The sequence below is a fragment of the Prionailurus bengalensis genome, chromosome C2 (genome assembly GCF_016509475.1).
Source record: "Prionailurus bengalensis isolate Pbe53 chromosome C2, Fcat_Pben_1.1_paternal_pri, whole genome shotgun sequence".
In the NCBI taxonomy this organism is placed as follows: domain Eukaryota; kingdom Metazoa; phylum Chordata; class Mammalia; order Carnivora; family Felidae; genus Prionailurus; species Prionailurus bengalensis.
This window is the reverse complement of record NC_057350.1, coordinates 138,659,392-138,684,163: the sequence shown is the minus strand read 5'-3', so window position 1 is coordinate 138,684,163 and position 24,772 is coordinate 138,659,392. Positions and strand designations below refer to the sequence as shown.

At 37.6% G+C, this 24,772-nt stretch overlaps 1 long non-coding RNA gene across 1 annotated transcript; it reads right to left on the bottom strand.

Moving 5' to 3' along the window:
* Positions 1-204: 204 nt before the first annotated feature.
* Positions 205-6,518, bottom strand: LOC122492422. The gene is made up of 3 exons (XR_006299614.1): positions 6,416-6,518; positions 2,799-2,926; positions 205-515 (listed from the first exon to the last, which is right to left on the bottom strand). It is a non-coding gene; the product is annotated as an uncharacterized LOC122492422 (long non-coding RNA).
* Positions 6,519-24,772: the final 18,254 nt, after the last annotated feature.

Here is a 24,772-nt window from a genome sequence, read left to right as displayed (position 1 = left end):
ATTATTGTTATATTTGCTTTTTTTAATATAAAAATTGGTTAAAGAATTATTTCATATGTTTATTGACCGTTTTAGATTTTTCTTATGTGAATATATTATTTATTTCACCACTGAAAACTTGGCTATCTTTTTTTCTTTTTCCCCTGACCTGTGCTAGCTCTTTACATTTTCTGGTGTCAAAGCAAAAATTGCACCAGACAAAAATAAACACACAAGGAAGACTTTATTCAAGACCATTTCAATAGGGTAGAGGCCAGTGAATGAACTCAACTCTGTGGAATTGAAGGGCAGGGAAGTTCTAAGTATGGGGGTGAGACAGAGAACGAAGGTCATCTGTGTTTACTAACTAGCTTTACCCAGGAGAAAGTAAACTTTCTCATAGAGCTCTGACAGGAGGGAGACTCATACCTTCCCAAAGAAACTGGAGATACACGTGGGGTTCTGTCTCGTCTGAAGATTGCATTTCGAAGAAGTAGCTCCTGGGTCCTTGAGAAAGGTATTCTTGGGTCATAAAGCTGTCAAGAGATGTTTTAAAATTTTTACAGAGAAGATCATAGGAAGATGGCAGAGTAGGAAGCACCAGGCATCTATCTCACCAGCTAGACAATAACTGCACTGGCACAATCTATCTGTGTAACTGCTTCGGAAATTTAGAGCCTACTGATTGCTTGACACTTCTAGGGGAAGATATGATTGGTAAATCAAGGTTTATTTTGCTTAATCCCATCTCTTATCACTGCAGCAGCTACCTAGCCCTAGCCCTACTCATGGCACACAGCTATGCACCCACTCCATACACACAGCTTGTGGGGACCAGAATGTACAAAATGCACCCTCTTCTCCAAATAGTTGGATCTATCCTTTAATTGCGGGCTGCGGCTTCCAGTTACAAAGGTACAGACAAAAAAAAAGCTGCGGCCATTGTTGCATTTCAGCCATTATTATGACCCGCTCCCCCACCCTCGCCCGACCCCAACTGAACTTCTGGGAGATTTAAAGGGCCAGTGCCCTTCTTCCTCATCATCTTTACCTGTCCCCCATTTGGGGAGCCAGACATTAAAGACTGGAACATTCAAAACCAGTTGCATTTATGGGGAAAGTTAGAAAGTGACCATGTATTCTCAGGGAGAGGCAGTATGGTGGTGCCTCAAAAAGTTAAAAATAGAATTACATCTGGTTCAAAATTCCACTTCTGGGTATATACCCAAAAGAAGTGAAATCAGGTTCTTGAAGAGATATTTGCACACTCACGTTCACAGCAGCATTATTCACAATGGCGAAAATGTGGAAGCAGCCCAAGTGTCCATCAAGAGTTGAAAGGATAAGCAAAATGTGTATACACATACAATGGAATTTTATTCAGCTTTAAAAAGTAAGGACACTCTGACATATGTTGTAACATGGATAAAACCTGATGACATGCTAAGTACAAGTGATTCACAAAAAGACAAATTCTGTACGTTCCCACTTATGTGAGGTACTCAGCGTAGTCAAAATCCTAGAGAAAAAAAGTAGAATGGTGGTTGTCAGTGTCTGGGGTGCAGAGTTTCATCTTCACAAGATTAAAAGGGTTGGATATGATGATGATGATGATGGTTGCACAACATCATGAATATATTTAATAGCACTTCATCGTACACTTAAAATAGTAAAGATGGCAAATCTGATGTTATGTGTATTTTACCACCATAAAAAAATATTGGGAAAAAAAGATTTACATATATCTCAAAGGGGCACAGAAAGCACTTACAAGCTTTCTAAAGAAAATGCTCTAAAACAAGTAAGTCAGGGCCTAGAATCAGGAAGAAGCTGAGGGGAACATTAAGAAAGGTTGTTGAATTCTATGTTACAAATATTTTCTCCAGGTCTGCCACTGACATTTTAACTTCTATGCTTTTTTTTTTGTAAAAGGATTTTAATTTTTATAGAGTAATTAAGGATTTTAGGATTTGTATTGGTTTCAGAAGATTCTAGGTTTAAAAATATATTTTTCCATTCTCTAATGTGTGTATTTTGGATATTGGTATTAATTCATCTGAACTTATTTTTAGAAACTAATATTTTTCTCCAAATTCTATGGCTAAATATCCTACTACCACTTATTTACCGGTCCACCCTTTCTTGTCAGTGTTAATGCCAACTTTATTTTATACCACGTGGTGTTAATCATGGGGCTACTACTGATCTCACTCTAGTCTGCCTATGTCTCTGTTTAGAATTCATGAATGAGGAGAAACAGACTATGTAAAGAATAGTGAAAGAGAGTGTTTGGGGCTGAGAAAACAGAAAACGTAGAAGTTCCGAGATGGGAAGGATCTCGTTTTTTTAAGAAGGAACAGGAGGTTGGTATGTCTAGAACGCAGTAGGTCAAGAGGAGAACGGTTCAAGATCAAGTTTAAAATATGAGGGGGGCCGATCACACGTGGTTGGTGGTGCTTCTGCCTAGTGAAACTCACAAGGAGTGTGGGTGGACACATTTGTGGTCACTGCTTTTCTGGAGAAAATTAGAGACAGGTAAGGTCTGTCTCTTCTCCAGGCCTCCCTGGACCTCTGTCCTCCTCAGACCAGTTACAGAAGAACCTCCATTGGATGGTTAGGGAAATCTCAGAAAAGTACAGTGTGGAGATGATGTGGAAGTTCAATCTAAATTACTTGCTCCCTTAGATTATTATGCAGAAGCTCTTCCAGACTTAGCTGTTGAAATGAGTGTCCTATATAACTTTCTCTCTCCAGACCCCAGGGCCCACTCAGTCCCATCTTCTCCCCACAGCCCTTTTAAATTTTCCCCAGGTCCACACCTTTAGACATTCCGTAAAAAAACACACTGGTCTTCCAGGGATAAGGAGCTTCATCCTCTTCAGCACTTTACAAAGTTGTGAGCCGGTGGGATTTACTTATATGCCAGATTATCTTACCATAAAGATGCCTGAGGAGAAGGAGGAGACAGAAATCATCAGGTTCCATTAAAGTGTTACCTTTGGTTTCCTAAACTTTCAATATCCAATGACATCTCTATGTTATAGTATTTTCCTTCTTTTTAATGGCTTTTAATGTTAATATAATACATGGATATTTAAAGATCTATACTGGTATCATGGATTGCAAGCAAATATCTGAAGAATAATAGAAAACCTCAGAGCCCTTGGAATTTTTGGAGTGGATGGATGGGTACCGGTCATATATCCTCATAGGCAAAGTCTTAAAAATTTGAAGATGATTATGGTGATAAAACCTGCACTTAAATAATGTATACACGTATGATCACATATACTATCCTATTTGAGTCTCACAACATCCTTAGAGATAGGTTTAATTATTATTTTCGCCACCTTACAGCTAGGAAACAAGTTCAGTAAGAAGAAATTGCTTTATTAATAACATATATGCACACAGAAGATGGATCTGGAACCCAGTTTCTCTAACTTTGTAGCCCTTTCAGGCACACCATTCTGTCCTTATTCTACTGAAAAATTTTTTAACGTTTACTTATTTTGGAAGGAGTCAGAGACAGAGTGTGAGGGTGGCAGGTGCAGAGAGAGAGGGAGACACAGAATTCAAAGCAGGCTCCAGGCTCCGAGCTGTCAGCACAGAGCCTGATGCGGGGCTCAAACCCACAAATGGCAAGATCATGACCTGAGCCAAAGTCGGACGCTCAACCGACTGAGCCACCCAGGCGCCCCGTCCTTATTCTATTTAACTAGGGGGGCAGCAATATTGTCACTCTACTCTTTACAGTTTTTTAAGGGCTACTATTAGGAAAACGAACAATTAACTCACTATTAGAAAACCAAAAAACATTGCTACTTCTTAGTCATGAAGGCAGAAAGATTATGCTAACAGAAACTTGAACTAATGAGTAACCTTTTATCATGAATTATAATGTTACCTGTAACATTTAGCTGTAACAATATTTTAATTTTGTGAAGCTTTCTGTAGTACTGTTGGCACACTTATATGAAAATCAAGCAGAAAGAAATATTGAAAGAATCTTAATGGGAGCCATTACACAGATATCCTGCATCCTCAGAATATTTATAAGTCAAAGAAAAACTATTCCATTTCTCCATTTGAGAAATGAACGAACTTTGGCCTGAGGGAAACTTGAGAAGCCACTGATAGCTTTACTTGGACATATTTTTGGAATCTCTATGTTCATCTCCTCCTTTTCTTGTGATTCTTCTTCACCATTTCTCCTACCTCACCTGGGGTGCTTTCATGACAGTGTTCATTCAGATACATAAACGTTCTCCAGCAATATGCATTTTAGAGTGGCCCTTACTGTATTTTGAAGATGGTTTTAGCTCTTCAGGGAAAACAAAATAAAGACAAGTCTTTAATTATAAGCTGAATTTCCAGGCAACAAGCGCTATTTCTACTGTGTCATTTAGTCATAGACATTCTTTTATGTAGACACTGGGTAGTGTATGTGGAATAGTGATCGTTTCTCTTGAGTATTATAATTTAAGAGCTGCTTGGGTGCACTGGAGATGATAACGTGCTCCCTTTGTTATAGTAAGAGGCTATCACACTGGTCAGAGTGGCTAAAAGGAACAAATTAGGAAACTACAGATGCTAGCAAGGATGTGGAGAAATGGAAACCCTCTTGCACTGCTGGTGGGAATGCAGACTGTTGCAGCCATTCTGGAAAACAGTGTGGAGGTTCCTCAAAAAATTAAAAATAGACCTACCCTGTGACCCAGCAATAGCAATACTAGGAATTTACCCAAGGGATACAGGAGTGCTGATGCACAGGGGCACATGTACCCCAATGTTTATAGCAGTGCTTTCAACAATAGCCAAATTATGGAAAGAGTCTAAATGTCCATCAACTGATGAATGGATAAAGATGTGGTTTATAGATTCAATGGAATACTATTTGGCAGAGAGGAAGAATGAAATCCTGCCATTTTAAGCAACATGTAGAGAACTGGAAGGTATTATGCTGAATGAAAGAAGTCAGTCCGAGAAGGACAGACATTCTATGTTTCCACTCATATGTGGATCCTGAGAAACTGAACAGAACACCATGCGGGAAGGGAAGGGGAAAAATAGATACAAACAGAGATGGAGGGAGGAAAACCACAAGAGACTATGAAATACAGAGGACAAACTGAGGGTGGATGGGGCCTGGGGGAGAGGGAAAATGGGTGATGGGCATTGAGGAGGGCACTTGTTGGGATGAGCACTGGGTGTTGTATGTAAGCCAATCTGACAATAAAATATACTCATTAAAAAAGAGGCTAGACTTTATATTCTTATAATTTTTTTTTTCAACGTTTATTTATTTTTGGGACAGGGAGAGACAGAGCATGAACGGGGCAGGGGCAGAGAGAGAGGGAGACACAGAATCGGAAACAGGCTCCAGGCTCTGAGCCATCAGCCCAGAGCCTGACGTGGGGCTCGAACTCGCAGACCGCGAGATCGTGACCTGGCTGAAGTCAGACGCTTACCCGACTGCGCCACCCAGGCGCCCCTAGACTTTATATTCTTAATTCATAGTCGCTTCCTTTTATCGAAAACTATTCAAAAACATAGGCCATTTGATTGTCTTGCAGCTAAAATTTAGGGAGAATAATACTTGGCATATAGTTAATAATGCATAGGGATACCAAACACATATTTGTGAGAGAAAACACTCTTTCTGAGTTGAACTGATAATTTGCAACCTGCAAAAACACTCTGACAAACTGAGCCGGGCAAATTGGCCATTTCAGGTCAGCTTGGCTGTTCTTGATGTATTCAATGCTGAACAATGTCATAACAACACTGCATTTTATTTCTACAATCTCCATGCACTATAAAGGAAGTCCCCTAGGTGCTAAATAAGAGTAAGAGCAGTGAAAAGTTGTTGTACAATAAACTCACAAATAATTTAGCCATTCCAAGTGGATTTATAATACACTTTTTGTGTCGAAATGACACAACACAACAAAGAAAACAAATCTCAAATTAGTGTGTGTGTATATAAAATTAAAATTATATATTACACGTAAATATACAATTTAAAAGCCAAGAAAAGAACATTGGAGAAGAAAAAGAAAAAGGAAAAGGAAGTTGATTGGAATAGCGGATTGTCTCCTCAGAGTCAGAGAGTCCCATTTCTCTTTAGCAACAGGACAGATAGAGTCCTCTTGATTGATTTTTTTTCTGTGGTTTGAGCTCTGGTTCTGAGGCTCTTTGTTGAGCATTCATAGCTAGATTAGGAGTCCAGATAAACTACGGTCCCTGTTTTAATTAAGACCAGGAGGCAGCCATAGGAGTTCTTTTGAAATAAATTACAGTGTATTTTCTCCATGAAGAGAATCAGGAAGCTAGAGCACAATAAGAAAGAGAATGAAAAGTAAAGGAAATGGGAAAATGCACTGGATGGTACCACTGATTGTTACCAAAAATTAATTTGTTCTTTTTTGTGAACCTTTTCATCAGGAGAGTCTCCATCAAGTGCAACATGATGTTTCCAATGAATGTCCTCAAGGCAATAGAAGTAAAAATTCACCCTGTGTTGCAGCAAATGCTCACCCTGAAATTGAACAGAAGCGATCAATTCAAGTCCAAACAATAACATTTAAACAAATAATAAGAAAGACTCCAGATCAGGGGATGATATAATTAAAAGGCAGCCTCTTGAGAACTGAAAAGGTTTGGGGTTTAAAAAAATCCAATTTCAATAAAAAGAAACCTGTTGAAAAATGTAATCATATTTCAAAATAATTCACTTTTAGAGGAAAATACTTTTTTTTTTACATATTCAATTCAGAATGGAATATTGAACCTGAGTATACAGAGGATAGCAAGGGCTGCTTTAAAGTGTTTTCATTATAATTGCTTTGATTTTCTTTGTTACGATTGCTTGCAAGATCTCAGAGGGCAGATGATTATTATCTCTATTTTTTTCAGAGAAAGAAATGGACACAGAGACATCCAATGATATATACCCAAGTGGTAGAGACAGAAACATTGGTTTTGTGAGTCCTCATCACCAATGTGTTCCTATAAAACAAGCATTTTTTAAAAAGCAAATGACAACAGTATTTTTATGAAACAGTTTCTGATTTAATATCAAAGTTTAATTTATATAATATATGATTTCTAAACTTTGGTCCTTAGTTTTGAGATTTGGAGCTGCCATGTTTCTGATTAATGAATGTATGGATCACCTTGAGTGAATATGCCCGTGGTATTTTAGAAGTTTTTGGGTTTTTTTTTTTTTGTAATTTTGAAATAATTTTAGACTTTAAGAGAATTGAGGGCACCTGGGTGGCTCAGTCAGTTAAGTATTCAACTCCTGATTTCAGCTCAGGTCATGATCTCACAGTTTGTGAGTTCAAGCCCTGAATCCGGCTCTGTGCTGACAAAGCCTGGTTGGGATTCACTCTCTTCTCTCTCTCTCTCTCTCTCTCTCTGCCCCTCCCCCAGCTTGCACGTGCATACACACATGCTCTCTCTCTCTCAAAATAAACACACATTAAAAAAAAATTGTAAAACTAGTACGAAGAATCCCTTATACCCTTTACCTAGATTCTTCAAAATATAACTAGAATTAATAATTAAAATCAGGAAATTAATCTTGATAACAATATTAATATTTGGATCTACAGACTGGTTTTGCCAACTGACCCACCAATGTTCTTGTACTGACCCAGGATCTAATGTAAGATGAGGATTCATTTTGTTGTCCTGGATTCCTATTTTCCTTTAATCTGGAAAGGTTCTTTCATTGACCTTTGTCTTTCATAACCTTGATATTTCTCCAGAGTACTGGAGTGTTAATTTGTAAAGTACTTCTTGCTTTAGTCTGATGTTTTCTCAGGACTATGTATTTGTGCTAAGAGTGCCACAGAAATTCTGCTGTGCCTTCTTGTGACATTATGCTTATCTCACACTCATGATGCCCCTAGGTCTTATTACTGGTGAAGCTAAGGTGGTATCTGCCAGATTTCTACACCGTAAATTATTATTTTTCTTTTTGTATTTAGTATCATGTGGGGAGATGCTTTGGAATTATGTAAATATTTTATTTCTCATCACGCTGTTGCCTAGCATCCACAAATGATTCCTTACTGAAGCGACTGTTGTATTTTGTATATTCTAAATTTATTAGTTGGAATTCTGCTTTCAGCAGAACCATACATTACCTACCATTTATTCATTCTTTCAATTTTTTAATCAGTATGAACTCGTGGCTTCTTATTTTAATGTATGGGTAATAATCTAGTACTATCATTATTTATTGATTTTTTTCCGGGGACATTTTATAAATCAATCTGTTGGAAGTGTCAGAAAAACAGGTTATAAAGGTGAATTGGTATGAGCTGGTAAGATCCCTTTTAGGGCTAAAGTTCTATGCTCTGGATGTTCCCACATATTGGAATGTGTCTGAGGTACAATTTGCTACCACGCCTTCCTTTGCTGGAAATATATTTATGAACCTAGAGACCATTACTGGGTTTCAAAAGTGTTTTTTCTGCGCTGAAGTCTGATGGTCTGCCCGTAGGCTAATCCTTGGGCTCAGCCAAACACTGCCTTGCTCTATTTCTAACCCTGCCTCAGGCTATCACCCAGATCCCTTCACTTATCCATTCCTTCTGTGCCCCGGAAAGCCCCAAACACTAAAAGTTCTTCAGCTTTATGTTTCTAATTTATCAAAATAATAACATCATCATTCCCCACTCAGGTGGCTCTTTGCAATGTGTAGGCTGTCATTTGGGTTCTCCTTATTAGCGATCCTGAGACCAGGATTCATTTGTCAGTAGTATGCTTGAGCAGTTCAGATAACACAGGTGGAGACATGATAAAAGGCATGGAAAGCAGCCAGTGGAAGGTGTGCTATTAAGCCAGCTGACATAGCATACAAGTTGAGCTAAGTCCTACTTGGACTCTGGAAATTGATACAAAACACAGACGTCATAATTAGGCAATCTGAAGTATAAGGCAACTAGAGTATTTATATATTAATTCTAGAGAGCCAACGGTTGAGAGTTGCTCCTGGAGCTGTTAGTTCCTCAGTTTTCTCCCTGTTCTGTGTATGCACACACATGAGCACATAGATAGTGAGGTTTTTCATGGTTTCCGGGGGAAAAAAAAAGAAGCCAGTGTTTTCAGAGTTTCAGATACGGGAAGTTTGTTATTGGCTAGAAACACTGAAAGATGCTAGAGTTATGGGTGAGGCAATGATAAGGTCTGCTACCCAAGTCCTTTTGTGTATTTTATTTAAGGCTCTAAAAGAATCATGCCCAAGTAGGGAGGATAGATGTCATTTTCATGGTATAAATTAAATAGCTGAGGTGTGGAGACATGAGTGGCAAGCTTAAGGTCACATACTGTAATGTATGTACATAAAGGATAGGGCTAGACAATTGCAGCGAATAGGGGAAAAAAATATGTCTTCACTTCCCTTTTTTAGAGTATGGAGTTGCTGGTATTAGGTTGACCCTTACAGGGAAGAGATTTGCTCCTTAGCTTTCTAAAGTGGACCCTGGGACCTCTCAGCCACAGGAAGTCCTCAGACATACTCCAAAGTGCAAAATGGCATGAACCATCCCCATTTCTCGGTGATTTACATTTTGCTGCTCTGCTCAATTGATACCACTGAGTAATGACCTATATTTCATTTCTTGCTGACTTTACCTGCACATTAGGCAGTTTCTATTAAAGTCCTAATGTACCAAAGCAAATGGCTGATCAGGAGATGGGCACATACAGCCCCAAAGTTTCCTTAGAGTCATCCACCATGAGACCCAGTCAAGCTAATGCCTGGAATCTAAAAACTAGGAAATGCCTGAGCTAATTCAGCACTAAAAATAAAGGAAGTGCTCCGTATTTTTACTAGACATAAATGCAATTATAGATCTAAGAAGAACAGAATTACTGAATAGTCAAAATTATATCAATTCATTTATTTACTATTTTATTTACTATAAATAAATACTTATTTAGCTTATTAGTTATAGTTCATTTATTGATTCCTATTATATGCCTACATCTGTGTAAGCACCAACACTATAAAAATACATGTCATTGTCCTTGCTTTTATGAAACATACACTCTAGGGAAGTATGGAATGCAAGGAACTCCCTAAAAATTGAAAACACTTGTGATGCAAAATGGTAGTCTACAATAGAATACAGGGTGGCAGAAAATGAAACTGGAATGACAGATTGGATCCAGATTGTGAGGGGATTTTAATGTGATGACAGGGGTTTTGGATTGTTTTAGGTAACAAGGAATCAGTGGATTTTTCTTCAAAGCAGTGGTATGACTTAGAAACATATCAAGAAAGTGAAGAAAATTATTACTCCCTCAATTAGGCAATCCGGTTCTTGAGCACTATCGTCTCCTTCAAAGAAATGCCCTGCTATTAAAAATGACCTAATGATTCTATGGGCCATTTGGTCACAACTTTTTAAATTTTTAAAAAAATTTAATGTTTATTTATTTTTGAGGGAGAGAGAGAGAAAGCATGGGAGAGGCAGAAGATCCCAAGCAAGCTCTGTGCTGATTGCCTGACGTGGGGCTCACACTCACTCCAAGATCATGACCCAAGTCGAAGTTGGGTGCATAACCAACTGAGCCACACAGGCTCCCCTTTTTGGTCACAACTTTTGAGTAACTTGCCTTGTTTGTTTTCTTTGAGGGCACATCCTTTGCTTGCTGATATTTCATCCATGAGTCTGACCCACCTGTAGAAAGCATTAAAAAATCCATAGATAAATGAGGGGAATATTATAGGTTATGGATCTTTGTAGTGCTTTATCTCTCACAGAAATTTTTTTCAAAGGAAACTTCTGAGTATTCCCTGAAGAATAATTGTCTTATTGGTTCAGTGAAGCAATGAAAAACAGGCGATGAGAATGCCTAAGAAGAAAGAATATCAATACCAATAACATGTAAGTAGTGAGGTTTTGTTATATCCCAGACACTATGTCAGGTACTGCAGGCAGAATTGGGAGTAACACGGGTAGATTCACCTCCATCCTAATCTGATAGGTGGGTAAATGTGGAGAGAGAGCCGAATCATGGAAAGAGCAATGAGATTTGGGGACTGGGATGTGAATGCCACACGAACACTGGGAAAAGTGCCTCACTTCTTGGTCTTAGCTTATCGTTTATAAAATGGAGATAAGATAGTTTACTTTTTATAACTCTCAATCCCCATTAATCTCTTTCCACTAACCCTGCTCTATTCAAGTATTTATCTATTCTTAAAAATGTATGACATGTTTCTATATTTGTTAATCTCTCCCCTCATTAAAATACGATTTCCAGCAGGGCAGAGATCTTAACCAGTCTTGGCTACCGTGGTAGACAGAATAATGTTCCCTCAGTGATGTCCAAGTTCATATTATATGACATGGTGAAGGGGAATTAAGGTAGCTGATTGAATTAAGCTTGCTCATTGGCTGACATTAAGATAGGGAAATTGGGGCGCCTGGGTGGCGCAGTCGGTTAAGCGTCCGACTTCAGCCAGGTCACGATCTGACGGTCCGTGAGTTCGAGCCCCGCGTCAGGCTCTGGGCTGATGGCTCCGAGCCTGGAGCCTGTTTCCGATTCTGTGTCTCCCTCTCTCTCTGCCCCTCCCCTGTTCATGCTCTGTCTCTCTCTGTCCCAAAAATAAATAAACGTTGAAAAAAAATATTTAAAAAAAGATAGGGAAATTATTGATTATCCAGGATTTCAGATAGAACAACAGAGCGAATGGCAGTATAAGGACCACTCAGCATTGCTGGTTTTGAAAATCAAAGTATGAGTCCACAAACCAAGGAATGTAGGTGACTTTTAGAAGCTGGAAATAGTAAGAAAGAAGGTCCTCCCCTAGAGCCCCAAGCAGTAACACAGACAGCTGACACTTGATTTTAGCCCAGCAGGACCTATCTTGGACTTCTGACTTCCAGAGATGTATAATATTTTTGTGTTACTCTAAGCCACTAAGTTTATGACAATTTGTTATACCAGCCATAAGAAACTAATATTGCTGCTCAGGACTTTTTTTTTTTCCTACTACTCTGTCACTTACTGTCTAGCATAGTGACTGTAGCACAGCAACAAATAAATATGTGTGTATGTGTGTGCATGTGTATTTTATAAATTCGTGAAGTGATACACAATCAACTGGAATATAATGACACCACTATTTATTTACTTATTTATTTAGTTAGTTAGTTAAAGTTTATTTATTTTGAGAGAGAGAGAGACAGAAAGACCATGAGCAAGGGAAGGGCAGAGAGAGAGAGGGACAGAGAACACCCCAAGCAGGCTCTGCGCTATCAGCACAGAGCCCAATGTGGGCCTCAGTCTCACAATTAATGAGATCATGACCTGAGCTGAGATCAACAGTCAGATGCTTAACCAACTGAGCCACCCAGATGCCCCAATGACACCACAATTTAAGGGCACAGAAATCTACAAGTAAAACACACATAGATATGAGCATATAAAGGCCAAATATGTATCAAAGAGATTTAATGTAAAATTATTTCATTAAAATTATATTCATTATTTTACACACATATAGACTGAGATGTACTATTCCACAGAACGTATCTTAGTTTGCTTTGGTTTAGGAGCACAAAATTTTACGTAACATATGTTAAGGAAAAGGTGCTAAAAGACCTTCTGATCAACTATTATCACAAGTTTTTGTCAATTACTGCTATGTAAAACCCTTCTGGTTTTTAGTATTACATGAGAGCCTAGGTGACATCACTGAGAACAGAAGTAAAGGAAGTACAGTCTTTTCTAAGTACAATAACACTGATAAGGCACAACACCCTCTTGATACTAGTATTTTCTTAGCAGTGTTTCCTTCTCACCATTACTGTCATTCTCTTCTAGCTCCCTTGTAAAGAGAACTCATTACATAATCACATTTTAGTATTGATATTCCTTTCCCCTAGACCAAACATCAAGCACCTCACTAATCTTATTTCATCATAGCTATAACATAAGGAGACAGAAAATAAACAAACATAGGCACAAGGTAAGCCTGAAACAGATTTTTGTGCCATAAAATAAGAGATCAATCAGTGAATGATGGAAATATGTTAAAAATTCTCTTGAGCCATTTCAAAGGGCTCCAAGTAGTCAAATATGAGACAACTGGAACATAAAAATAAATTATATTAATGGTTTATATAATCCATTGAAGAAAATAAAAATACATGAATTCAAAAAGATATAAATAAATAAGTGGAAGGAGAAAGGAAATCTCTTTCTTAAAAACAAAAACATCAACTAATAAATACAGAATAGATGACAGAGTCAGTCATCCATGGATACTAATATTAGTGAGTGAAAGTTTGAGGAGGAACAAGATATGTATAGTATCAAAGTATTACCCCACAGATTACTATTAACTACAAAGGGAAAAAAATAATAGCATCACAGTGGAGAAATACGAAAGAAACCATTTGAACAGGTAGCCAAGGTTATCACTAGTTTTGAGGTAAATCAACACCATGTTGCCAGGATATGCTAGGAAGAATATAACATTTCTGGGATATTCCTGCCACGAATGTGTATAACTTGAATAAAACTGTGAAGAAATGTTAGACAAACCTAAACTAAAGCACATTCTGTACAATAACTGACCTGTGCTATGCCAAAATATCACACTGAAGAAATTTTCCAGGTAGAATAATCTAATAAAAAATGACAAATAAATGTAATTTATGATCTTAAATTGGATCCTGAAACAAGGGAAAATAGCATAAAGGGTATTGTTGGGGCAACTGATGGAATTTAAACAGTGATTGAGAATTATGTGAAAGTATGAAATCAATTTTAAATTTCCTGCTTTCCATAACTGTACTGTGGCTAAATAAGAGAATATCCTTATTCTTAGGAAATTCACACTGACATGTTTAGAGATCAAGGGATATACATGTCTAGCTTAGTCTCAAATGGAGCAAATACAGGGAATAGGTGAATGCAAGTAAATGGTATACAAGTTCCTTTAAGTGTTCATGTGACTTTTCTGCATATTTGAAATTACAACAAAATTTAAAGGTACAAGCAATACCAGTAGGTTTAGATTTTACAGTTTCCAGAGACACTGACAGTGCCAGTAGTTCATAAAGACATGGAAACACCACGAGCGGTATTTGAATTGCTACAATGGCTTTGGAAAGGAAATTGATAGCATCTAATAACTGATGATTTGTATCCTTGTGGTAGGCTAAATAATGTCCTCTCAAAGATATCCACATCCTAATCTCTGAAACGTGTCATTTTGCGTAATAAAGGGACTTTGCAATGTGATTAAGTTAAAGATCTTGAGGTGGGGGGCTATTCCTGGATTATCTGGGTGGGCCCAACATAATCACAAGGGTCCTTTTAAGAGGGAGACAGAAGTGAAGGGTCAGAAGCAGAAAAAGATTTCAGTTTGGTGAAGAGAAAAAAAGATTCGCTCTCTGAAATGTAGGTGCAATATGATACCATATACGTAAATTCTTAAAACAGTACTCTATATTAAGGGTACATATATATGCAAAAATATATGTTATAATATGAAATCATGTACAGAAAGGATGCACATTCAATTAAGCATTACACCTGGAAGAGGGAGGGGGACTGAGATTGAGGAGAGGCTACCCAGATGATTTGGTCAAATTAACATAAAAATGAATACGACATGATTAATAGATAAGAACAGTGAAGAGAGAGGAGTCAGTAAGACCAGTATTTTGTAAACTCAAGTAAGTATTTGTTGATAACTGCAAGCGGGAGTGGTAATAAAAAAGGAAGAAGAACATGTTTTTGAGAAAATGAAATAATTTCTGGTTTAAATCTCCAGCATTTGAACACTTTCTCTAAGATGTCTACAGGGAATGATGCAAATATATCTATGATACTACCACTGTCCTCAAGATGATTATATTCTGGACCAGAGGTAGGCAAAATTATCCTGTAAACGATCAGACAGTAAATATATGAGGCTTTGAAAGCCATTTGTTGTCTATTGCAACCACTCATTTCCAATGTTATTGCATGAAAACACATGTAAACAACATGTAAGTGAACGGGTGTGGCTCTATTCTAAGAAAATCGTATTATAAATACAGGAACTTGGCCGAATTTGGCCCACAAGCTGTAATTTGCTGTCTCCTGTTAGACTCAATATTTTACATTTCTTCATGTAATAACGGCTATAGTTGCACTAGTCTATTGATTGAAAAAATATACAAACATGTATAAATGTATGGGTCCCCTTTAAGAATTCCATTCCTTCCAAGGGGCTGAAGGTTTAGGTCTGGGGAACCACCGTTATGTTGGAAGTAAATTAAGTGTGCAAATAATTAAAACGCAAAACTGAACACACTAGAAAAGAGATTTGAACAGAGGTCTTGGGAATTTACCTAGGAAAGTAATCAACAGGGTGCTGGAGAATGTTTGGCATATGAGTGGGGTGTGGCTAGATGCGTACAGGCTGAAAATTACACGAGCCAAGAAAGGCATGGAGCCCAGCGAACATGTGGTATATAAGCAAGGGGGGAGCCTAGGGGTGATGCTGCTATTTGGTAAATGTGTAGACTACAGGAAGCAGTGGGGGTTAAAATGCTCTCACAGAATGTAATTTGGAAATTAGGTCTTTAAGGGCCTTAAGCGTTAAGTCTAAGACCTATGTTTTTGGAATCTGTAATTTCTCACTACTACATAAATCTTAGGATACTCTATTAATTTGCACCATAAGACATTTCTAAATGTTCAGCTTGCTGGGCAAATGGCTGAAATTGCTTTCAAGATACAGCATGTTTTTTTTTTTTAATCTTTTTTATTTTATTATTTTTTTTTTGGCTTATAACACTGGGGAAAAATGTGTTCATAAACTCCAAGACCTTTTAAGATATCAAATGCATTTTTAAAAACTGATGAATAATAATGAAAATGACCTAAGAGGTCTCTCACTCTATCTTTCTGCCAGCTTATTGTTGCCCATATTAATATACTTTGCTGTCTCTTATCTTCTCTGGTTTAAAAATCCACTAGGGATGAAACTATTGAAATAATTTGCAGTTTCTTCCCTTGACAAGTTATCATTGTGGTCAGATCAATTTCTGTTATTTTCAGAGTAAATTTTTTAACACCAGTGTATAATTCCTTGCTTTGTTGCTAAGAAAGAGATTCCTTCCTCTCAAGATTTGTTTATTGCCTCTTTTTGTATGCTTTCCACACGTAGGTTAATAGTTCATCATATTATAGCTTCATAGTTAAATCATATTATACTATGCAAATCCAGCAATACAAGCATTTCTTTATATATCAGACTTCTGTGACTCCCTCCCATGATGTATTATGTTAGCAGGAAAAGCCCAAGAACATCACCAAAATATTGCCTTCTCTGTTTCTTCTAACTTATTGGAGTTTGGTACAAGAAATAGTGTCTGATGTCTACCTACATGACAGAAAAATTACAACAATTTTAACAGGAATGGAAAAAAATACTGCCGTGAAAAAAAAAGAAAAGAAAAAAAGAAAAGAAAAATACATGACTTTTTCAATTTTCAGGGTAAAAGCATGTTTTGGATTATGTGTATGTTTCTGTGTTTGTGTGTGTGTGTGTTGTGTGTATGTGCACGCTTGTGAATGTAGATGAATCATATAGTATCCCAGGACTCTAGTTAATCGGAAGAAAATATTAGCAAGAAGTGTTATACTATGTTTAAGTATCAGTATTTTTATTTAAAAAGAACAACCTAATTTGGGGTGTACTTCGTGTTTAATAGTTCTTTGCAGAAATCAATGGAAAACAAAGTGAGAGTCTTGTAGGCAAAGAGGGAATTGTGGGAGACAAGGTCAAACTAGGCAACCAAAAGGAGAAAGAGTGGTATTTGTGATCATTTTTTGAGCACTGCTTCTCAGAGACTTGAATACTTGATTCTAACTAATTTCCCACTGTCGTTAACAACATGTCCTCTCTGACCTGAATACAATATCCTTGTCCTTGGTCGTGCTTCTGGTTTGTTTTCATCTCTACTATATAGCAGTTTTCAATATATTATCATTCTGTGGGTATCTCCTTTACTCTCCCTTCCAGGTCATTGCCAATCATTGCCAATAGAATGCCATGCTTGTTAAATACAATCCCATTTGTCTCATGAAGGAATCTTAGTGTTGAGCTGTTTGCCCAAGTGAAACCATGAGAAAAAGTTTTAGCCCATTTTGCGTCAATTCTTTTAAGTCAAAATGTCTTCAATCCCGTATTAAGAAATTTTGTAGGAACCAAATTCAAAATTTTTAACATATTCCTTCCCGCCATTATGTGCTAATTCCATCAACAGAAGCAATTAAATAGGTTTGGTTTCTTTATTCTTAATAATTTTAGCATCTCTTCATTCATGACTCTTTATGAGGTAGATATATGGAGGATTTCTTTAGTATTTTCAGTGTTAGAATTTTTTCTAATGTTTAATTAATAGTTAAAAATAAGTTAGCAAACCTTGAGTTTTTTATTCCAAGCAACTTAGATTTATCAATTTCAAGAAATATATATTAATGAACATGGAACAGTCAACATCATTTATTTCATTTTGAGATATTCAAATAGTGAGCTAGAACTGTGCATTTACACCTTGTCTCTGTCCTTTTATCCCTCTCTGAACCAGGTGGACATATGGAACTGCTCTGGATTCCAAATCAGGGGAAACCAGTGTTAAAATACTAGGGTTTTCCATTTATATTCACATTTCTACAGATATACATAACAGACACACAGTAAACTTTGTAGTCTTTTCCTATGTCCCTTTGCATGGATTTTAATAAAATGTAAGCTTTTTAAATCTGTTTCTGTTTTAATTATATACGTTTATTGTGAGAGACCATTAGGGAAAAATCCCCACATAGTATCTGAAACTCTCCAAGACTATGAAGTATCAATATATTTTTCTTATATAAAGCAGTGTGGATAATAAACAGCTTATGCCGTTTATTTCACGGTTGCAAGTAAAAAAGACAAGCTTTGCAGGTTTATATGTTGCATGTTTCCAATAAGAAAACTGAACATGAAGGGTCAGCACACACTTTGTTTAGAATTCACATAAGCTTGCTTTTTCCACATGTCTGTTTCTACAAAAAGAAGGAGAATGAGAAGGAGAGGAAGAGGAGGAGGAAGGGGAGGAGGAAGGGGAGGAGGAAGGGGAGGAGGAACGGGAGGAGGAACGGGAGGAGGAAGGGGAGGAGGAACGGGAGGAGGAAAGGGAGGAGGAACGGGAGGAAGAAGGGGAGGAAGAGGAAGAGGAAGAGGAAGAGGAAGAGGAAGAAGAAGAAGAAGAAGAAGAAGAAAAATAAAAAGGAAAACACTTGTCTATTAGTGTCCAGACTCAAACAAGAAATGTTTGCAACTAGAAATCATTAAAGTCCTTAATTAATTTCTTCCCCATGAGGATTATTTAAAGAAATTGGAATCTTTTAGAATATTTTGTTAGAACAGTCACATTCTAAATTCCTAACAGGTCAGCTGCAGGTTCTGAAGGAAGTATGGAAGAAATCACACACCTAAGCAAACTTGTGCTGCATCACCTCCAAGACCCAAGACTGTTCAAACTATCAAAAATTCCACATTTGACGGAAGCCAGAGACAATGTTGAAAAAGCTAAATAGTACTAGCCATTATAATTTATAAAGGTTAAAGGGAGACAGACCCACAGAGAACTAAAGGACCAAATAAGCTTTTGTCAGGGTAGGAGAGACACCACCATTAAATCTTTAGATATTATTTATACAGTTTTGTTACAAAGGTATTTTTTAATCTTCAGTCAATGAACACCTATATATTGAGTATCTACAATGTAAAAAACTGTGATAGGGTTCTGTTGGATGGCCCATGGGGTGGGCAGAATTCTAAGATGGTCCTGGAAATTCCTGCTTCCTGTGTACATGCCTCATGTAATTCTTCTTCCCGAATGTGGGCAGAATATGTTGATATGATGGTGTATCAGTTCAGGGATTTTTGTAGGTATGATGATGTTACTAATCAGTTGACATCCAGTTAATCAAAGTTAATTTAAAAAAAAAAAACAAACTCACTAGACCTGTGGGAAAGGAGTGGAGGAACAAAGAGAAATGGAAAGGAAATGACAGGGAAAAAACATGCGCAAAGTATTCCAAACCCAGGACGATAAAAAGGGCAGCTCTTGGAGAAGAAATCAGATTGGTCTTCACTGGGCTCCCACTGAGCTTTGGAATCATCAGCAGCAGGTTTAGTTTAGGAATTTTGTCAGAATGATTCTCAGATAAGACAAAATTCTGCACACACGAATACTAATTAAAGAGCTCATTTGGTTCTGCCTGGCCCACCTTGCCATCATCACCTGTCTCCTCCATAGCCAACACTCCTCTCAACACACAGGTATTAGTACCTGTCCCTGTCCCTGTCCCTAATGTACCACGCTTGGTTTAACTGCTGTACCTTTGCAAACACTGTTTTTGCTCAGTTTTGGTCTCCTTCCATTGGCGGCTCTGCATTTACAAGGAACTTTCATTGGATACAGTGAATACCTCTGTCAGAGCATTGATCACAATTTTGTGATTATCCATTAGCTGATCTCTTTTACTCTGCTATGGCTGCTTTAAGCTTATGTAACAAATATTTAACCTCTGTACCGTTAGCCTATCAAATGTCTGACACGTATTAAGTGAACAAGATCTGCTTTATGAATGAATTGGTATGACCAAACATACATTTTTAAAAACTGTGAATCATTACATGGTTTCCCATTCTGACCGTAGCTGCTTCCCTAGGGTCAAGAAGACATATATTTTATGAAGCACTCTAAAGCAGATGGTGTAATCTAAGAGAAGTTTTGGGAATCGTGGAAGGGGAGCCACATGAAAGTGTCACACTTGAAAGTAGGGTCAACTTGCTGTGACTAGAGAAAATCAGAGTCGAGGAACATGTTGCAAAGCGTACAGTAAAAGATTTACCAACAATGCAGCAGAGGGATATTTTTTTCAAAAATTTTTGCACTTTCTCTAGTATATGTATGAAGTGTCAAACATAAAGAGCTATGAATGGTACATAGAAACTTAGGCAGATCTTTCTATTTAAATGTAATCCTGCTGCTAAAACAGACTCTATTTTGAAATATGACAATACCTTCTGATCTCTTTTCCCTTGTTTTTCATTATGAAGTACATTTTCAGGATAATAGGATGTCTCTCTTTTAGTAGCACATCTGTTCCTACTCCATTGTCTTCTCTTGAAATCCTAATTTCCTCTTTGGGAATGTACAATTGGTGGCAAGTAGAGATGATTATGATGTAATAAACAGAAACGATGACTTCAGGTGGGTAATAAGAGTTAAGAAACCAAGGTTTTTGCTTCCAAGTAAATTCCTCTGCTGATTGAAATGAGGGAAAACGAAGCCAAAGTACGTACAATGCCTGAGCAGAATGCCTCAGAATTGAATGGCTTCTCTTAGACTATCTCTGATTTGAGGCTGTCTATTCCTTATGGCTTGTGTCACAGCTGTTGTGGCTAAAAACCTTTGTTATTGTCGCATAGACATATAATGCGTGTGTGTGTGTGTGTGTGTGTGAATCTCAAATAGTTTCAGTTTATTATTAGATAATGTAAAGAGGAAAAACTTTCTTTGGAACAGACTTGGGTTGAATCCTGGCTGGAACACTTTTTTCTGTGACTTTAACCACTTTGAGCTTCGATGCCTGCTTCAATAAAACTTCAGATGAAAATATCAGATTCTTTATTCTGAACATTTTATATAATACTTTAACATGCATTTTCAAATGCATGGGCCAGGATGTCTGAACCATGGAAGTGCTCAGTATGTGGTATTTTTTTTTTTTTATTAATCTGTGAAAAATCATCCCCAAACCTCACGTGACACCTCTGTGTCTTTAAGTTCCAGTTTCTAGTATTTAATTTTGTCTTTGCCAGTGTTTGTCTTGGGTCTGATTCCACATTTTGCCTTCAATCAAAGTAATCTAGCTTCTATTTTCCTGGCTGCTTATACCTGTCTGCCCAAACATTGGCTCCCACCCAACTGAATTCTATGAAAGAACATTTTAAAAGTTGGAAAAACTGATGGACTCTCCTTAAATAAAAATTCTTATAGAGCCCTAATTTTGGCTAACTTTATAAATATATAAAAATTAAAGATTATATATAACTATGAAATATAATTTTACATTTATTTTGTTCATTAAATGCACCCACATAAAATTATGCATATAGTTGTTGTGCTTAAAGCTATTTGTAATTATAAATAACAAGAATTGACAACTTAATGATAAAATCTCTACCAAATTAAAAAATAAAAACACATCCAACGTAAACATCATTTTGACTTCTAACACCCATACGTTAATTTTGCCAGTTGCATTTGAATATCAGGAAGATGGAATTATAAAATGTGTACTCTGTTGTGTCTGACTTCTTTTGCTGAAAATTACGTTTGTGAGCTAGGTCTAGCCATTTGTCACTAGGATGAATGAATTTTAACCATTCTGTCTTCTCTTGTGTTATTAGCTCAATATTTAATTTCCCACAGAGAAACCTTTTACTTGGCAAGGTGGTGGATGCGTAATGTGCCACGGACATGACCCTTCAGGAATAAAGGACTTCTCGTCCCAGTTGCTTAGAATACTGTGATTGAAGGCCCTAGCCAGCACCCCCATGGAGGGTGCTGATTAAAGAAAACTGCACTCTCCCTAACTGGGGTGGTCTGGATACAACAATGGGCATGGGGCTTTTCCCCTGGTCCTAACTCAACACAACGCCAAAGGGTCATTGTTGCTCAGAACTTGCTATGGTATTAGCTGACCTCTGCACTGAGACTATGTTGTAGCCCAATTTCTCCCTCTGTCCAAACCTGCTTGCTTGCCTTTCCTTCCAAGAATATTCCCTACTCAACCTCCTGCATGTCAATCATACTCTTCACAGTCAGCTTCCTCCAGCACCCAAGCGGCATGGCCATGATCAGGTGACCTGGGATAGTGAGAAAAGGGTTTTGCTCTTTTGGTTTCTAAGCAATTAGATGCTTCTGTAACACCTAGTTACCTAGACTATTTGGCCTACACTAAATGAAGGGAAGTTATCCCTCAAGAAGGTAAGTAGAATGTTGAGCTGAAGGGTTGCGAACACTGGCAGAAATTCACTCTAAGCAAGGATATGGGGGCAGGAAACAATTGACAATTTTCTTTCCTTATCGCACAAAGTGTCTTGTATTCACGTTTGATAGACCTGGTCTCACTTATTGGTAACTTTAATGTCACCCCCTTGTAATGGACTGAACTGTGTCCCCTCCCCACCAAATTCGTATGTTGAAGCCATCAAAGATAAACATGATTAACAATCGTTAAAGCAGTGAAAACAGATTTTACCCAGTAGGTACTGACAGTGAAAGAAAGAACTGAGAGTTCCATGAGAGTTCCATTCTGATTTGTGCAGATGTGATTGGGTTCTTCAAAGGAAGGAAACAGGAAGGAAAGCAGCGGCTTAGTAGAGTCAGAGAAGTGAAAAATCACAAACCATTGGCCAGTGTGAATGTGATTCCGTCAGCTGTGTTTGCAAGCTGACAGGATTCTATCCTCCTTACAAACACTGGAAGACATTGGTCCTATCCTTCCAGATGACTCATTTCAAAGGAGTAGCTCTCAGGTCTTTGAGGAAATCACATGTGGTAAGAGATACCTGTTCACATTTGTAAGCCCTGTTTAGTAAACGCTCTAAGAAGTTTGGGGCCTATCCTCCAGTGTTGGCTGCAACAAACAGTGAATTCTCCAGGAAGCACCGAGTTTTCTCAGGCAGACTTTTTTTAAGAGGGGCCCTGGGATTATCCTAGGGACATTGCTTATGTCACTAGCAGCCATGCTAGAGTTTGGTCAAGTGTCTTAGTGCAGAGGTTTGGGAAGAGATGTTATGTGCTGAGAGTTCTACAGCTCTTAAAGCACTAACATGTGACTGTACTTAAAGACAGGGTCTTCAGGAGCTCAACAAAGTAAAACGAGGTCATAAGGGTGGGGGCCTAATCTAGTAGTGTTGGTCCTTGTAAGAAGAGGAAGAGATTCCCAAGAGATCTTTTTCTCCACATGCACAAAGTGGCAAAGTCGTATGAGGACAGAGCCAAGAAGCAGCTTTTGCAAACCAGAGAGAGAGCCCTCACTAGAAACGGAGTGAGCTGGTACCTTTATCTAGACTTCCAGAACCGTAAGAAAATAAATTTCTGTTGTTTAATCTCCCAGGCTGTAATATTTTGTTATGGCAGCAGACTAGTACACCTCTGCACACTACATTCGAAATCCTACTAGGTATCAATTTTAACATTCTGTGATAATACATGTATACACAGTCACATTTTAATTCAGAAACCTAAAACAAAGAATTGTTTGTTTGTTTTTACTAAGGCTGTTTACTGGATATGCTAATTTCAGTCTCCCTCTGGGACTTAAAAGATTTGTTTCTAGTTAAGCAGCATTTATACTTATTTATACTGACTTCAAAAACTAAAGGCATTGTCAAAAGATGAAATGTGAATTGCTTTTAAAACCACTAAGTGGACCAAAACAGAGTGGTTGTGTGTGTGTGTGTGTGTGTGTGACATAATATCGAGGTATTTGGATAGATTAACCTTTCAAATGTAATTAATGAAAAGCATCCAGAGAATAAAAGAATGAACAGTGCCTAGAACACAGTAGATATCCAATCGACAGTAGTGTTCTACTCCCACCGTGGATCATACTGTTACACAAATACAAATGTATACACCCACATCTTCTTGCCTTTTGTGGCTTTCATAACCCTTGACTATAACTCACAGAACTTACAAACAGAATTACTAAATATAGTAACTTACAAACAGAAGTGATAGGTCTCATCATTTGAGAGATATCATCAATTAACAAACTGAAATAATGATACATCAATATCACTATTGTAAAAAGTGTAGAGTTACACCATGATAAGCTATATAGAAAATGAGAGTCAAACTTTGTATTTTTTTATCAAAAGTCTGGGTATATTTCCTAATCCAGGCTGGCGTACAAAATTATATCAGTAGAGAATTTGGGATTTATTGCACTGGTTATTTGTGATTATGGTTCCCAACAGATTCTTTGTTTTTTAGAAAATTTTGGTAAATTCTCATCATTTTTTATCAACTCTAGTCTCGCCATTTTTCAACTTTGAAAGGAAAGTGACCCAAATCGCAAATTGATCCTGTTTTGGCTGATTTGCGTTTTATTTATATAAAAAGATAGATGTTAACATACAGCAGTAAAGTTAGATCACAGGTTATGTTTAAATTGGCCTATACTGGGGCGCCTGGGTGGCGCAGTCGGTTAAGCGTCCGACTTCAGCCAGGTCATGATCTCACGGTCCGTGAGTTCGAGCCCCGCGTCAGGCTCTGGGCTGATGGCTCGGAGCCTGGAGCCTGTTTCCGATTCTGTGTCTCCCTCTCTCTCTGCCCCTCCCCCGTTCATGCTCTGTCTCTCTCTGTCCCAAAAAATAAAATAAATGTTGGAAAAAAAAAATTTTTAATTGGCCTATACAGCAATGAGAAAGGGTTGAAAATAAGATTAAAAATAAGATTGAAAATAAGATTTTCCAACTATAGAATAAAATGAATATATTTACTCTGTAAGATTCCTTCAGGAAAAAGTTTGCTTTGTTTTGTTGCATCCAGAACTAGTTTAGGAACGAAAAAAAAAAATGATTTCCCTTGGAATGACATCTGACATAAATACATAGATCACTCATAACCCACACAATTTTACTGAATGATGTGTCATGATTCTTCTTTTTCTGAGCCTTCTGTATGTC